Source organism: Canis lupus, chromosome 2, assembly GCF_003254725.2.
Source record: "Canis lupus dingo isolate Sandy chromosome 2, ASM325472v2, whole genome shotgun sequence".
Taxonomy (NCBI): Eukaryota; Metazoa; Chordata; class Mammalia; order Carnivora; family Canidae; genus Canis; species Canis lupus.
This window is the reverse complement of record NC_064244.1, coordinates 75,936,854-75,954,260: the sequence shown is the minus strand read 5'-3', so window position 1 is coordinate 75,954,260 and position 17,407 is coordinate 75,936,854. Positions and strand designations below refer to the sequence as shown.

Genomic DNA, 17,407 nt, shown 5'->3' with positions numbered 1-17,407 from the left:
ACAAATCAAAAACTATTTAGCTAAAGGATTGGAAAACAGACTACATATCTAAGGTACAAACCACTACGTTCCTTCAGTATTAACCACAGCTAAGAGATGAAGTTTGAGGGCGTGTGGGATGGCTCAGTTCATAAGTGGCTGCCTTTGGCTGCTCAGGTCGTGATCATGCTCCCTGCTCAGTGGGGAGCTGGCTTCTCCCTCTGCCTGCCCCTTGTGTGTGTGACTGGGGGAGGAGGGGATATGTGCTCTCTCAAAAATAAATCTTTTTTAAAAGAGTGGCATGAAGTTTGAGCTGTTCTGACAGATCTCCAAGGATCTGCCATTTAAGAGTTATCTCACAACACAATGGACAAAAATTCATAACATTTCATAGTTGCTATGCAGTTGAAAGAAAAACCATTATTTGAATGCAAGCGGTAGAGCTCCCAGCCCATTTAAAGAGCTATTCCTTTGCTTTTCCTCATCATCTCTTAGTTTCTTAGCTCTTAGGACATTGTTTCACACAGATGCCCCAGGCATGCCAACTTTCCTGCTTTGAGGGAAGATCTGTCTATACCGAAGCTTTGCTTAAGCAGCACAAGTTTTCTGAAAAACGATTTGAGTATACATATAATACTATAAAAAAAATAGTGGTCTTCACGTCCTTTGACCTAGAACCACCATTTTAAAGAACATATCCTAAGCCAACATAGATAAACAAATACTTTCAAAGGTAATCATCACTAAATAAGCTATCTGCCCAAACACAGGAAAGTCATCTGTATTTTCTATAAGAGAAAATGGCTGGTTTAGAAATAAGCTACCTGAGCAACCACAGGGACAATGTTCAACCATGGCACAGCGGTACAGTCATGATGGAATACTATGCAGCCACTAAAACTCTTCAAGGGCAGTGGTTTGAAGAGTGACTCAGCAGTGGCTGAGTGGTTTAGCGCCATCTTCAGCCCAGGGCGTGTTCCTGGAGTCCCAGGGGATCGAGTCTCACGTTGGGCTCCCTGCAGGGAGCCTGCTTCTCCCTCTGCCTAGGTCTCTGCCTCTCTGTGTCGCTCTTGTGAATAAATAAAATCTTTAAAAAAAATAAAACTCTTTTCAAGCAATACTTTGAGACATATGACCTTGCTCAAGACAACTTTCTATCCTATTGATTTAGAACTCTATTATGACTGATTTTTCGAAAGAGGGAGTGATTTTAAGTTTTATTTACTTATTAATGAGAGATAGAGAGGGAGACATAGGCAGGGGGACAGCAGACTTCCTGCAGGGAGCCTGATATGGAACTCAATCCCAGGACCCTGGGATCACGACCTGAGCTGAAGGCAGATGCTCAACCACTGAGCCACCCAGGTGCTCCAGGAGTGATATTTTTTATATATTTTTCAAAAAGTTTGAGAAGAGTTCACAAGAGAAATTAGAATATACTTTGAAAACCATAAAACTAAATTAGTGCTTGTAAGGGAAATTATGGCATTTAAAGCTTAGGTAGATAGATAAGTATAGATATATATAAAATCAGCCTCTGGGTCCTTGGCTGGCTCAGACAGTAGAGCATATGATTCTTGACCACAAGGTGGTAGTTGCGGCCCATGTGTGGGGTATAGTTTACTTAAAATAAAAAACCAAAACTGGTGTCAAGTCATATTTACCCCAGTTTTTGTTATCACAAATATCAGGAACACCAAACCAAATTTTGACAGATACTTTATATTTTGGTAATTCATGATTAATTTGAATCCCCTTAGAAATTCATGTTTAGGGGATCCCCGGGTGGCTCAGTGGTTTAGCGCCTGCCTTCAGCCCAGGGTGTGATCCTGGAGTCCCAGGATTGAGTCCCACATAGGGCTCCCTGCATAGAGCCTGTTTTTCCCTCTGCCTGTGTCTCTGCCTCTCTGTGTCTCTCTCATGAATAAATAAAATCCTTTAAAAAGCCTCAGGTTTATAAAACATTTGAGTAATACACATGGCAATAAGACCATTCTGCTTCTCTAACCTCTAGCCAGAGCAGAAGTTAATGCAAACAAGTTGGAAGAGGCTCTGGGTCCTAGATGTTGACTGAGACCAGGATGCTCAAAGGGCTGCTGCATGGCAGTTTCAAACTGCTATCAATAAATGTCTACTAGATAGGTCACAACGAACATGAGTTAACAGTAAACACTATCATTTTATAGAACCAAACCTACCCTCTCATAAAAGCAACCAGACTTCACAAGGTTGACACATTCTATCACCAGATGCTTAGATAATTATAGGGCCTAAGCATCCTGAAATGAAAGACCAACTCATCAAAAGCATCAAAAGCGGGCTCAGAGCTCATGAGGCGACAGGTAAAAGAGCTTCAGAGACAAATGCGGTGTGGCATCAAGCACGGAGCTCCGCAGCTGAGATGCCACAGGAAGGGTGGCAGTGCTGTGAAGGTGAGCATCTCCAGGGCGCTCAGGAACTCAATCCATGTGGGAGGAGGACTAAAGATCATTGCAGCAGAGAGCTTTATGGACAAAGAAGGCTGGAGGAGCAAGCCAGAGGACATAAATGCAGGTTCTCCTGCCATGCTCCAGCATGAAGAAGTCTTCCTGCCACTGGCAGCTGTTGGAGAAGGCAGGAGGAACAATGAGGCTGTAGAAGTCAGGGGCTAGCTTAGTTCACAGAACACTGCAAAAAAAAAATGTGGTAAGAGTTTGGACTTCATCCAGGAAGCAACAAGGAGCCAGCATAAGGTTTTTAAAAGAAAAATAATCAGATTTGCACTTTTTAAAAGATCCTCTAATTATGCCTACTAGTGACTTGTAAGAATCACCTGAAGATTCCCCAAGTTTTGTCAATGAACAACATTCTTTAAAAAAAAAAAAGAGGGATCCCTGGTTGGTACAGCGGTTTGGCGCCTGCCTTTGGCCCAGGGCGCGATCCTGGAGACCCGGGATCGAATCCCACATCGGGCTCCCGGTGCATGGAGCCTGCTTCTCCCTCTGCCTATGTCTCTGCCGCTCTCTCTCTCTATCTCTGTGACTCTTGAGATTTATAATAAATAAATAAAATTTAAAAAAAAAGAAAAAGAAGAGCTTTATAAGATTTTATTTATTCATGAGAGGTATGGAGAGAGGCAGAGACACAGGTAGAGGGAGAAGCAAGCTCCCCAAGGGGAGCCTGATGTGGGACTTGATCCCAGAACTCAGGGATCATACCCTGAATGGAAGGCAGACAACCACTGAGCCACCCAGGTGCCCCTCCTCCTGCTGCTTAACAAATTTTAAGCCTCTAAGTTATTTTTCTTTAATAGGAGATTTTTTTCAAAGTATAATCTCTTGACTCGTGTTCTCATGTACGTGTGTGCATGCACAGCAGCGGGGGCGGGGGGATACACCAAGATAAATTTAAAGGGGATGCTTTTACAATAGAAGAGATAACAAATGAGAATGAGAAATAAGAGGTTAGTACAGGTAAGAATTCAAATCAATAGCACTTGTTACTGATCATTTTTTGGTGAGGGGAGTCAGGGGAAAAAAGAAATCAGGTTTTTATGAATGCAGGATTATTTAAAACCTTTTTTCTTTTAAAGGAAGAATGGATGGGACACATGGGTGGCTCAGTGGTTGAAGTGTCTGCCTTTGGCTCAAGGTGTGATCCCAGGGTCCAGGGATGGAGTCTGGCATCAGACTGCTGCTCTCTCTGCCTAGGTCTCTGTCTCTCTCATGAATAAATAAATAAAACCTTAAAAAACAAAGGAAGAATGGAAATAAATATTTTGAGAATACTCACATCTAGAAATTCGGGAAATGTTCCCTCATCTAACAATTTTTTTTAAAGATTTTATTTATTCAGGAGAAACACACACAGAGAGACGCAGAGACATAGGCAGAGGGAGAAGCAGGCTCCCGCCAGGAGTTCAATGTGAGACTCTGGATCCAGCATCCCGGGATCACGCCCCTCATCTAACAATTTGATATTCATCTGAAATTCTGAAATCTGACCAAAAGGATCCAAGAGATAATCAGCATGCAGCAAACAGGACAGACAAGGCTTCAGTATCCTTGCTCACCATGTTTTGTAATGTGCAGTTACCATTCTAAGGTGAGGTTACTGGCTCTGTAGTAGCTTTTTTCCTTTGAGAGTCCTAAGGTTAGACTGTACCCAAAAGTTTTATCTCTTTCATCCCACTAAGATGCAAGCTGCTATTAAATAGCCATTCATCCAAAGTTTTCAATTTCTCAGGGCAAGTTACAAAAAAAAAAACCCTCAAAGCAAATAATTAAGACAATGTCAGTAAATCTTTTTGTAGGAAGTATAGCTCAGTGTCCAAGCAGAGGGTCAAAAGTCGCCAAAGGGCAGCCTACCAGACCCCTGAAGAGAGCCCCTCCTCCTTCCATCATCATGATTTCAAACTGAAAGGCAGTAGGGAGAACCTCAAGGTACTAGCTCCTGCTTGTAAAAAAGAAGAAAAAAAGGGACACCTAGGTGGCTCAGAGGTTGAGCGTCTGCCTTCAGCCCAGGGCTTGATCCCAGGATCCGGGGATGGAGTCCCACATTGAGCTCCCCGAAGGGGGCTGCTTCTCCCTCTGCCTGTGTCTCTGCCTCTGTGTCTCTCATGAATAAATAAATAAAATCTTTTAAACTTCATTACACACGTCACCTCCCATTATTCTCAGCCACGGAATACACATGGTGCCTCTTCATGGATTTTAAGTTTTATACAATGATTAGAATTTCATCAAATCAAGCAAACTATGGATTAGAGCAAAAATTCAAAAATGAAACCCCTAAAAGGATAATCAGGAGGGAATTCAAAGATAGAATTTTTAATAAGTAGCGGCTGGGACAAGCAGTAGCTATCTGGAAGAAGATCAAGTTGGGCACACACTTCACAGCATGCTTCAGTACAAATTCCAAATGACTCAAAGACTTAAATGTTTATTGAAACCACAACACAGAAAACATCAACAAATCTCTTTATAATCTTGGCATGAGAAAGACTTTTCTAGGATTCAAAACTCAGAAGCTATAAAAGTTACATTAATTCAATCTTAAAAAACTTTCCATGGGATGCCTGTGTGGCTCAGGGTTGAGCATCTGCCTTTGGCTCAGGGCATGATCCTTAAGTCCCGGGATCGAGTCCCACATTGGGCTCCCCGCACAGAGCCTGCTCTCCCTCTGTCTGCGTCTCTCATGAATAAATAAAATCTTAAAAAAAAAAAAAAATCTTTCTGTATACAAAACATATAAGCAAAGCAGAAAAAGAATAACTGAAAAAGTTTTGCAACTCATGCCACACACACACAAAAATCTCATTACATAAAGAACTCCTACGAACTGATAAACTAAAAATATAAAAACACAGAAATGACCTAACAGGAAGTTCAAAACTATGCAAATGGCCCTGACATTCAACCTCTGCCGCAAGAGGAACACAAAATGAAACTAGACTGAGACACCTTAATTGGTTACCACCAAGAGCATTTTACCTACCAATCCTCTCCTCCTAGTTACCTTCTGGATCTTTGGTGGGACCAAGAAACAAGCTCTGGGCAATGATTTGTGAGCAGAAATGATGTGTGTAATTTTAAGGCTTGCATTTAACTTCAGGACACTGAAACCTTCCAGTGGTACAGAGAGTGTTTCAAATGGCGGCTATTACCCAGTGTCAGTTATCCAAGTGACTAAGAGGAGCCACCTCACCTCCACTCAACCTACTTCCAGTTTGTAATCCACACATAGCTTAGCTCAGATATAAGCCTTTGTTGTTTTAAGTCACTGAGACTGGGGAGTTATTTATTCCCACAGCATAACCTAGCCCCATCCCAGATATGTCTCATCTCCCCTATCAGTCTGGCAAAGTCAAAGAGCCTGACGAGACCATGGGGAAACAGGCAGTTTCTCATACCCTGCTACTGAGTCTAACAAATGGAATGATCTCTATGGAGAACAATTTCCAGCATCTATTGAAATTATTAATGCACTTACCCTTGACAGCCTGTAATCCCACATGGGTATTTATTCCACAGATTTGTCTGCACACATGGAAAATAATTTAAAATAAAAGTAATATATTGAAGCATTGTTATTAACAGCAAGACTGAAAATAAGCCCAGTGTCCTTTATAGGGAACTGGTTGAATAAGCTATGGAAAATCCATATAGCATACAATGTAAATGTATGTAGAAAGAGGACCCAAAAGAAATGGATGCAAATATCCAAACACTATGCATGAAAGTTTATAGGCAATTTTTACTTAAACAGTAAAAAGCTGTAGATGATCCAAATGTCCACCAACAGAACAAACAAATTAGGATAACTTCTTTTTTTTAAAGATTTTATGTATTTATTCATGAGACACAGACAGAGGCAGAGACATAGGCAGTGGGAGAAGCAGGCTCTCCACAAGGAGCCCAATGTGGGACTTGATCCCTGACCCCGGGGATCAGGCCCTGAGCCAAAGGCAGCAGCTCAACCACTGAGCCACCCAGGCGTCCAAATTATGATAAAATACCCCTCCACCCCTCACCCTCAAAAAACTACTGACACATGAAACATGGGTGATTCTCAAAAGTGTGATGTTGAGCAAAAGAATCCCGACAAATAAGGTAATAAAGCTAGAGTCCATCAATATGAAGTTCAAGGACAAACAAAACTAATCTATGTAGAAAGAAATCAGAATCATGATTCTGATCCTAAAGGGAGATGGGAACTAGGTGGAAAAGAATTATGAAGGAACTTTCTGGGGTGATGGAAATGTTCTATTGATTAGGCTGGTGATTACATATTAAAATTTAGTGAACTCCCTTCACAAAAATTAACTCAAAATGGATCACAGACATAAATAACAAAAAACAATAAAACTCCTCAGAGATAACTTAGGCAGAAAAATCTATGATCTTGGGTTTCGTGATGATTTTTTAGATATAGCACCACTATAGGATCCATGAAAAGAAATAACCTGGGCTTCATTAAAATTAAAATTTCTATGAAAGACTCTGTCAAGGGAATAAAGACAAGCCTCAGACTGAGAGAAAAATATATGCAAATTAGACGCTTGGGTGGCACACCCGTTGAGTGCCTGCCTTCCATTCAGGGTGTGATCCGGGGATCCAGGATAGTCCCTCATATGGCTCTTTGAGGGGAGCCTCCTTCTGTCTCTGCCTCTGTCTCTCATGAATAAATTTTTTTTAAAAAAGAAAAATATATGCAAAAGACATCTGATAAAGGATGTTGTTCAAAACATACAACGAACTCTTAAAACACAAAAATAACGAAAAACAACCCAATTTCAAAAAATGAGCCAAAAATCTTAGACACATCACTATAGATGCTCCCTGTCATGTGACAGCAAGGAAATACGAAGTAAATACCACCATACACTTATTACAAAGGCCAAAATCCGTAACCCTGACAATAGCAAACACTGGTGAGGATGTGGATCAGCAGGAACTTTGGTCCCTGGAAGGAATACAAATTGATACAGCCACTATGAAAAGACAGTCTGGTGTTCTGTTCAGTTTTACAAAATGAAACACCCTCTGGGGTGCTCCATGGTCTGTCCCAGCGGACCCACGACTCCACTGATCCCCACACAGTTGAACCTGCCCCACTCTCGCAGGCACCATGTCTGGTTCCTCCAGCATCGCTGCTAAGTAAGTGGTTCAACAGTTCTTTCTGGAGTGAAGGTTTCCCAGACAGCTTGCAGATTTGAAACAGTTCTGTCTGCAGAATGCCCAACACACCACCTGCTCTCTGGGTATCTTCAAGTATGAATCCCTTCAGACATCAGAAAGTCTGTTCCTTTTTGTAGTAAACTGAATCTTCAGATGGTTTTCTACATCACTCTTCATGAAACAGTGAATATCTAAAAGATTTAAATTTGTAGCCTGTACAAAAGCTTATCCTTAGAGGTGCCCAGGTGCCTCAGTCAGTTAAGCATCTGCCTTCAGCTTAGGTCATGATCCCAGAGTCCTGGGATCGAGTCCCATGTCTGATTCCCTGCTCGGTGGGGAGTCTGTTTCTCCCTTTCCCTTTTGTCCTACTTCTCCCCCTGCTTGTGCACTCGCACTATCTCTCTCAATAAAATTTCTTTAAAAAAATTATTTTAAAAAAGCTTATCCCTAGAACACGTGCCATACTATATAAACTTCTATTTTGGAATACCTGGGCGGCTCAGTGGTTGAGCGCCTGCCTTTGGCCCAGGGTGGGATCCTGGAGACCTGGGATCAGAGTCCCACATCGGGCTCCCTGCATGGAACCTGCTTCTCTCTGCCTATGTCTCTGCCTCTGTGTCTCTCATGAATAAAATTTAAAAAAAAAAGAAAAATTATATTTTGTCAGTCCTTAACATCTACCTCTCTGAATTCGTTTCACAAATTTCTGTATCACAAGAGCAATTATTTTATATACATTGGCAGAATACCAGAAAATTTTAAAATTTCAAACATACTCCTTATGCCATACAAAAATCATGCTCATTGTGGTCCTGGGTAGGTATCCAAAAGGGTTGAAAACCTGTCCACACAAAAGCCTGCCTGCAAATCTTTACAAAACAGCTTTAGGGGGATCCCTGGGTGGCGCAGCGGTTTGGCGCCTGCCTTTGGCCCAGGGCGCGATCCTGGAGACCCGGGATCGAATCCCACGTCGGGCTCCCAGTGTATGGAGCCTGCTTCTCGCTCTGCCTCTCTCTCTCTCTCTCTCTCTCTCTCTGTGACTATCATGAATAAATAAATAAAATCTTAAAAAAAAAAAAAAACAGCTTTAGGCTTAATTGCCAAACTCTGAAGTAACTAAGAAATCCTTAAGTAGGTGATAAAGGGTAAGTGATAACAGATAAACTGTGGTACATCCAATGAAATATACTGCACTAAGAAATGAGCTATCCAGCCATGAAAAAAGCTTAACTGCATACTACTAATTGAAAGAAGCCAGTATGAAATGGCTATGTGCTATTTTAAACTATATTACATTTTGGAAAAAGCAAAACTATGGAGACGGTAAAAATATAGTTATGGGATGGCAGGAGGGAGAGATGGATGAATGCTCAAGGCAGAGGACTTTAACCAGTGAAAATTATTCCATGATACTATAATGGCCGATAGGTCATTATACATTTGTCCAAACCCACAGACTGTACACACTCAAGAACAAATCCTAATGTAAACTACAGACATTGTGAAGGTTACCAGAAAGTTAGGAGACAGGGGGTGCGGTGGGTTAAATAGGTGATGGGGATTAAGGAGTTCAATTATTTCACTATATTGTACATCTGAAACTAATATTACACTGCATGTTAACTGGAATTTAAATAAAAACCTAAAAAAAAGTCCAGCAGGAAAGAATGGAATATTACCATATGCCACATTTTTTTCCAGTATTAGAAAACAATACTGGGGCACCTGGTTGGCTCAGTTGTAGGAGCATGTAAATTTTGATCTCTGGGTTTTGGGTTGAGCCCCAAATTGAGTGTAGAGTTTACTATTTTTTTATTATTATTTTTAAAGATTTATTTATTGATTTATTCATTCATAAGAGAGAGAGAGACAGACAGACACCGGGAGAGGGAGAAGCAGGCTCCCTGTGGGGAACCCAATGTGGGACTTGATCCTGTGACTCTGGATCACGTCCTGAGCCAAAGGCAGATGCTCAACTGCTGAGCCACCCAGGTGTCACCAGTTTAAGTAACTGAGTGTTGGAAGAGAAAAAAAAAAAAACCTAAAATTAAAAAAACAAAAAACAAAAAACCATAGACATTGGGTGATTAATAAGGAGGGAACAGGTGTTCATGGACTTAAATGTAACCCTCTGGGTGTACCTGAGTGGCTCAGTTGCTTTTGTTGTGTAATTCTTGATTTTGGCTCAGGTCATGATCTGGGGGGCGAGGAGGGGTATCCTGCTTGAGATTCTGGCCCTCCCTCCCTCCATCTCTAAATAACAAATGTGGGCAGCCCTCGTGGTTCAGTGGTTTAGCACGGCCTTCGGTCCGCCTTCAGTCCGGGGCATTATCCTAGAGTCCCAGGTGAGGCTCCCTGCTTGGAGCCTGCTTTTCCCTCTGCCTGTGTCTCCGCTTCTCTCTCTCTCTCCCTCATGAATAAATAAAATCTTAAAAAAAAAAAAGAAAAATAAAAAAAAAAAAAAAAGAAGAAACTCTCTGACAGGGAACACTGATAGTGGGAGAAACTAGGCATGTATGGGGCAGGAGGTACATGGGAAAGCTCTGTACTTTACTCAATTTTGCTGTGACCCTAAAACTTCTCTAAAAAAAAAAAAAAAAAGTCTAGGGAGCACCTGGCTGGCTCAGTAAATAAGAGCATGCAACTCTTGATCTTAGGGTTAGGAGTTTAAGCCCCACATCGAGTATGGAGCCTACTTGAAACAAAAACCAAAGAGGAGCCCCTAAATACAAAACACAAAAATAAAATCTACTGAAAAACCTGAATGAACAGGAACATTTCAATGTATACTTTTACCTCAATTGTCTATAAAGCTTTCAACTCCTTTAATAAAAACTAGGAAGCTTTTAATTACTGATAGAAAAATCTCCACAAGTATAGAACAGTATGCAATGCTATGTTGTCTAAGAAAATGTCTGTGGCTGCTTTTATGAACACTGAAAAGAATCAGAAAAAGGTTGCTCCTTACAGAGGATATGAAAGAATGGGATGATGGGGGCAGCCATGGGAATACACATTCTCAATGCATACTTTTTTTTTTTATTTTTATTTATTTATGATAGTCACAGAGAGAGAGAGAGAGGCGCAGAGACACAGGCAGAGGGAGAAGCAGGCTCCATGCACCGGGAGCCCGATGTGGGATTCGATCCTGGGTCCCCAGGATCGCGCCCTGGGCCAAAGGCAGGCGCCAAACCGCTGCGCCACCCAGGGATCCCTCAATGCATACTTTTTAAAGATCATTTTCCTAACAAAATACCTAGAAATAAAAATGAAAATCATTTTCCTATAAAACTATACGACTGTCAACTATTCACATAAAATTATTTTACTTTAAATTTTTACCAAGCAAACTTGTTTACTTATGTTACTAAAGTACCTATTTTCCTGAAGCAGTGAAAATAAACGAGGAACAAGATAATCTAAACTCCAGGTTCTAATGACTGAAAATGTTAGTGTTTTTATTCATGGCATTATTGTATCAAGGTCTCAGGGTATTATACATACACCAGGTAGGCAAAAATAAAAAAACAACTATAACCAGGTCCCTTGGTATGTGTGCCCCTCTTCTAGAACTTAGGCAAAAAAAGTTTGAGACGCAACTGACAAAGTCAATAAAATTCAACACCAAACCTACGTTAAATATTCCAGATGGAAGTTGTCCTATAGTGTTAGCCATCCTTTAAATAGTTTATTGGATATTTTTTAAAATTAAGTATGTACTCTAAGTTTTAGAATCCAATCAACCTTTGAGGCTCTACCACCTAACAAAAGTGAAAAATCTTCCTTTTCCAAACCCTAAGTTATACCTCACTAAATTGGGATTCAAACACTGCACCCTATAAAAATTACCAATTTACCAAATACTCTTGTAATAAGCATATTAAATCAGTTGGCCTGAAATTCAAACTTCTATTAGAGAAAGAGATTAGCCAAGCAAAATGGATTTAAAAAGTGAGCCAACTCAGAAATACTATGACTCTACTTTCTAATGAATCTACTTTCCGCCTAATTGGTATTAAAGGAAAAACCCTGGGAGGTAAGACAGAGGATGGGCTGACTGGCAAATCAACTCTTTCCCTATGTGGATAGGCTTAGTGAACCATTACAATTCAGAATTTTCCCCTCTTACAGTGGGATTTAGTTCTCTAAGGAGGACGACTTGAAACATTTCTTTATACAATTTGGGAAATGGCTTCATGTTTGAAAAAAATAATACCTTCCAGGGTGCCTGGGTGGCTCAGCCAGTTAAGCATCTGCCTTTGGCTCAGGTGGTGACCCCAGTGTCCTGGGATCGAACCCCACATTAGACTCCCTGCTCAGTGGGGCTTCTCCCTTTCCCTCCATCACTGCCCAACTCCCACTTGTGCACACTCTAATAGATAAACAAAATCTTTAAAAAAGGAGAAAAAAAAATACCTTCCAACTTCACTGATACATTATTAAACTCACAAGTCTTTAAAATGTCATACTCGATGGCAAGGACACAAAGACAGGGATATTCAGGTACTGTACAAAGATGATGGGAGTAAATAAAGAACCTTAAGAATGTTCATCTAACTTTTGGGGTGCCTGGGGGGTTCAGTCAGTTAAGCGTCCAACTCTGGCTTTTGGCTCATGTCCTGATCCCAGGGGTCATAGGATGGAGGCTCTCATTAGGTTCTAAGCTCAGCAGGGAGTCTGTATCAGATTCTCTCTCCCTTCTGCTGGCTCACTCTCTCAAATAAATAAAATCTTACCCAAAAAAGGAATCTTCATAAAACTTCTACAATTTTTATTTTAAGAAAATGAACAATAGAAAAAAATACTTCCTTATAAGGAAGCTCCTAAAAAACTTAAAGAAATTAGTAGAAGGGGAGAAGGAGAATAAGTAGGCAAATGCAAATAGGAAAAATACTTTCAGGCTTGTAAAATGGAATATATTCAACGATTAGAAATTAGTATTTTATAAACTCTGTAATGCCCTGGGGACTCTTAGTATTAAGTTCAAAAGTAACTTTTCAAAACGCACATAAAACATGATGGCATTGTTTTTTTGGTGGGTTTTTTTTTTGATGGCATTGTTTTTATTATGTACATGCAGAAAAATCAAAAGGGATTACTACGAAAAATATTACAACATATTTCTCTGGGTGGTGGCTTTTACTTGAGAGGAGTTCAAGTTAGCAGTGAGCTCAGACTCCTTAGAAGCCCATTGTTAACTACATTTCATTTTAGCTTATCCATACTTCTCAAATTGGAACTCACATCAGCTAAGGATTAATAAATAAATAAAGCCACAAGAAAAGCATCTTGTGCCATCCTGGACTCTAAATTTCAATTTGTTTTACAAAAAAAAATTTTAAAAAGTTAAAGGATTTCTTTTAATGTTACACAGAAAACGAATTAAATCCATGAATTTTTTCGTCTATTTCCTTTGTAAAATTGTCCCAAATACAAAAAAATTTTTCTTAATAATTAAATCGTTACCCTGTAAACCAGGAGAAATATAGGAGATTCACAAAAAGCATGTCTCGTTTGGTTAATTTTTATTTTTTCCCCTATGTATGTCCTCCCTTTCCTTGGAACCTCTACTTTTTCTATCACAGATCTTTACAACTAGTAGTCATTCAACAAGTCTACATTGCTAAATAACAGGAAACCCTTAAATTCTTCCAGGCCCTTACTGCCCAAATGACAAGAATAAAATAATTCCAAACGGACTGTAAATCTCATTCTGAAAGAAAATACAACTTTGCAGAGGATAGTATCTTTAGGACCTAGAGGAAGGTAAAGATTTCTTAAATAAGATGCGCACAAAAAAGCAATCACCACAAAGAAAGATACTGATAAACTGGACTATACTGTAATCAGTACTTATGGTTCATTCGAAAGATGCTAGGGCAGCCCTGGTGGCTCAGCGGTTTTAGCGCTGCCTTCTAGCGCTAGTCCCACGTCGGGCTCCCTGCATGGAGCCTGCGTCTCCCTCTGCCTGTGTCTCTGCCTCTCTCTCTCTCTCTCTCCCCCTCTGTCATGAATAAATAAATAAAATCTTAAAAAAAAAAATATATATATATATAAGGTGGGGCACCTGGTTGGTTCAGTTGACAGCATGACTGATTGGGGTTGTAAGTCTGAGCTCCATGCTGTATGGAGAAGACTACCTAAAAATCAAATCTTTAAAAAATAAATGAAAAAATTGTTAATGGGGCTTAAAAAAGTAACTCATTGGAGGATATGTGAACAGTTGAATACGAAAAGGTCAATTTTATTGGTCATTTGAGAAATGCAAATTAAAACTGCAAATGAGATACCACAACACCCACCATAATAGCTAAAATTAAAATGATCATAGTGACAATACATAGCAAATGAACTCTCACATAGTACTCATGAAAGTTGAATGTGATAAATATAATCATTTTGATAAGTTTGGGCATTATCTAATAAGCTAAATATTTATGACCCAGCAAGTCCTCTTTTATCAAAAAAGGCATATAACGAAAAAAATGTCTATATATGGCACCAAAATATATGTACAAGAATGCTCACTGCAGCTTTATTCCTCACAGCCAAATACTGGAAAAATTCCAAATGAACATTACCAGCAGAAAGGATAAAGTATACTGTAACACAATGAAATACTGCACAGCATTAAAAATGAGCACATTGCTACCCAAAATGTGGACAAATCACACAATGCTGAGCAAAAGCCAGACACAGAATGAACTACAATGTATAATTAATTGTATACAAAGTTCAAAATAGGCAAAGTCTCTGGTGTCCAAAGTAAGGGTAGTGGTTACTTGAGGAGGATGTTAATAACCAGTGAGAGGCAATAAACTCAAGATGGGTGTGTTCTGGAATGCCAGCAACATTTTAACCGTGGTGGTAGATACAGATATGTTCCCCTTGTGATAATTCACCTTGAGTAATGTTTATGATTTGTGTTCATTTCTGTATGTTAAGAACAGTAGAATAATTCTAAGAGGAATTAAGAGGGTCTTGCCTTATCAGATATTTTTAAAATACTAAGTAATTTGAACTGGGGTCATAATACCAAGATACTGAGTCAAATCAATAGGTGAGAAACAAACCCAAGTACATATAATAACTTGTCATATAATAAAGGTGGCCTTTTTAACTACAGGGCGAAGACTAGATTATTCAATAAATGGCTTAAATTAATTGAGTAGCCGGGACACCTGGGTTGCTCAGCGGTTAAGTGTCTGCCTTCCAGAAGCTCAAGGCCTGATCCTGGGGTCCTGCCTTGGGCCTGCTTCTCCCTCTGCCTAGGTCTCTGCTTTCTCCCTCTCACAAATAAATAAAAATCTTATAAATAAGTGGAGAAAATTGAGTAGCTAATTTGGTTAAAAAGTAAAAATAAAGCTTGATCCAAATCTCACACCCTAAATCAAATTAAACTGTAGAGCACAAAGATTGAATACACAGGATAAAACCATCAGTATTAAAACATGAGAGCAACCCAGGTGGCTCAGCGGTTTAGTGCTGCCTGGTAGTGCGGCCTTCAACCCAGGGCCTGGTCCTGGAGACCTGGGATCAAGTCCCAGGTCAGGCTCCCTGCATGGAGCCTGCTTCTATCTGCCTGTGTCTCTGCCTCTCTCTCTTGCTCATGAATAAATCTTTAATACATTTTTTTAAAAAATGAGTGAATAGTTCTATAATCTTGGAATGGGGAAATCCAGCAACCTTAATAACAATGATAAATCTGACAACATAAACATGAGTTTTAATGTACCAAAAGGAACAAACAAACAAAAAAAAACACCACGAAGTCAAGTTAAAAAATGTAGGAAAAAGGGCAGCTCCCGTGGCGCAGCGGCTTAGCGCTGCCTGCAGCCCAGGGTGTGATCCCAGGGACCCAGGATCGAGTCCCATGTCGGGCTCCCTGCATGGAGTCGGCTTCTCTGCCTCTCTTTCACTCTCTCTGAATAAATAAATCTTTTAAAAAATGTAGGAAAAGGATGTTCAGCAGAAATACTCAAACTCTTGACAATTAGTAAGAAAACAATCAATTCGGACACAAAATTCAAAGGAAAAATACAAATGGCCAACATATATAAAAGATGCTCAATGCCACTAGCAAAAATTAAAAGGCACATGAAAATAACTTGCTATTTTTCACTATTAACGTTGGTGTTTGCAGTTAAGAATGCCTAGCTAGAGTGGGAAATAGGGTGAATATAGGATGCAGTGTTAAACAGTATAACCTTTTATCGCCTACCAAAATTGTATATAGTTATAGTGACCTTTTTCTGTTTTCTCATCTTACAACCTAAGTGAAAACATTCACTCAACCAAGATACATAGAGGGATGTTCACAGAAGTACTGTCTATATAGTATCAAAACCTGAAACTAGGGATCCCTGGGTGGCGCCGCGGTTTGGCGCCTGCCTTTGGCCCAGGGCGTGATCCTGGAGACCCGGGATCGAATCCCACGTCGGGCTCCCAGTGCATGGAGCCTGCTTCTCCCTCTGCCTGTGTCTCTGCCTCTCTCTCTCTCTCTCTCTATCATAAAAAAAAAAAAAAAAAAAAAAAAAAAACCTGAAAACTCAAAGGTCCATCAACAGGGAAATGGTTAAATTATAATACATCTACAGTTACAGAAAATATTACATACGTATTAAAGATAAGGTAAATTTTCTAGATCCACTAATATGGAAAATGTTATCAAATAAAAACAAGTTGCAAAAAGTATGCAGTGTGACTGCTCTTTTTTCTAAAACAATTACATTGTTTAATCATATTCTGCTTTATTTGTAAAATACATGGCACCTGAAAGAAGGAAATGCATCTTCTGGGGCTTTATCCCAGAGCCAGTCTAGACTACTACAACAAGCCCATAGTAAGTGCCAAAATTATTTGTTGAATAAAAGAATATTTACTCCAGGAAGGTATAAGTCACTAAATATCTGAATTTAAAATTTTTTTGAATTTAAAAGATAAAAAAATACCAATATTTATACTTTTTTAAAAAAAGATTTTATTTATTCATGAGAGAGAGAGAATGGCATAGGGATAGGGATAGGGATAGGCAGAGGGAGAAGCAGGCTCCATGCAGGGAGCCCGATGCAGGACTTCATCCCAGGTCTCCAGGACCAGGACCTGAGCCGAAGGCAGACATGTAACTATGGAGCCACCCAGGTGTCCCTATTTATACTGTTTTAACAATGGTTAGTTAGCCTGAGATTAAGGAGGGGCTTTGACTTTGCACAAAAATTAAGGACTAAGTATTCTCCGAGTGTTAAAATGCTAGCAGAAAAATCTGTAATCATGAACAAAAATAGACTCAAGTTTCACAGAACAAAAAATACCTATTTAAACAAATAAGATGCATAAAATTGGTAATTTGTAGTTTAAAATTGTGTAAATAAAAAAACATACAGTGAAAATAAAACAAATGATTGAGATCATCAGTTAACAAGTTAAAGCTGGGTAATGAGGGAGAGGGTTCAGGGGGGTACCATCCTCTCAGCTTACTATGCATATTTTAAATTGGCCTTAAAGGCACCTGGGCAGCTCAGGCAGTTGAGCTAATGACTCTCGGTTTCGGCTGAGGTCATGATCTTGGGTCGTGGGATGGAGGAGGTTGGGCTCTGCTCAGTTGGAAGTCTGCTCCAGATTCTCCCTCTCCCTTTGCCCCTCCCTGGGCACTCACAAGCACTCTCTTAAGTCTTTAAACGTGAACCAACTAAGAAAGAAGATGCCGCTGAACTGAACATCAATTAAGAACAGGTGGATGGGGATCCCTGGGTGGCGCAGCGGTTTAGCGC

General features: G+C 39.9%; 1 protein-coding gene and 1 pseudogene across 5 annotated transcripts in view; one reads left to right on the top strand and one right to left on the bottom strand.

Annotated features, from left to right (window-relative positions):
- Nucleotides 1–17,407, bottom strand: part of USP48 (ubiquitin specific peptidase 48) — an 84,241-nt gene that overhangs the window by 62,479 nt on the left and 4,355 nt on the right. The window lies entirely within an intron of this gene.
- Nucleotides 7,588–7,774, top strand: LOC125754405 (guanine nucleotide-binding protein G(I)/G(S)/G(O) subunit gamma-5-like; annotated as a pseudogene).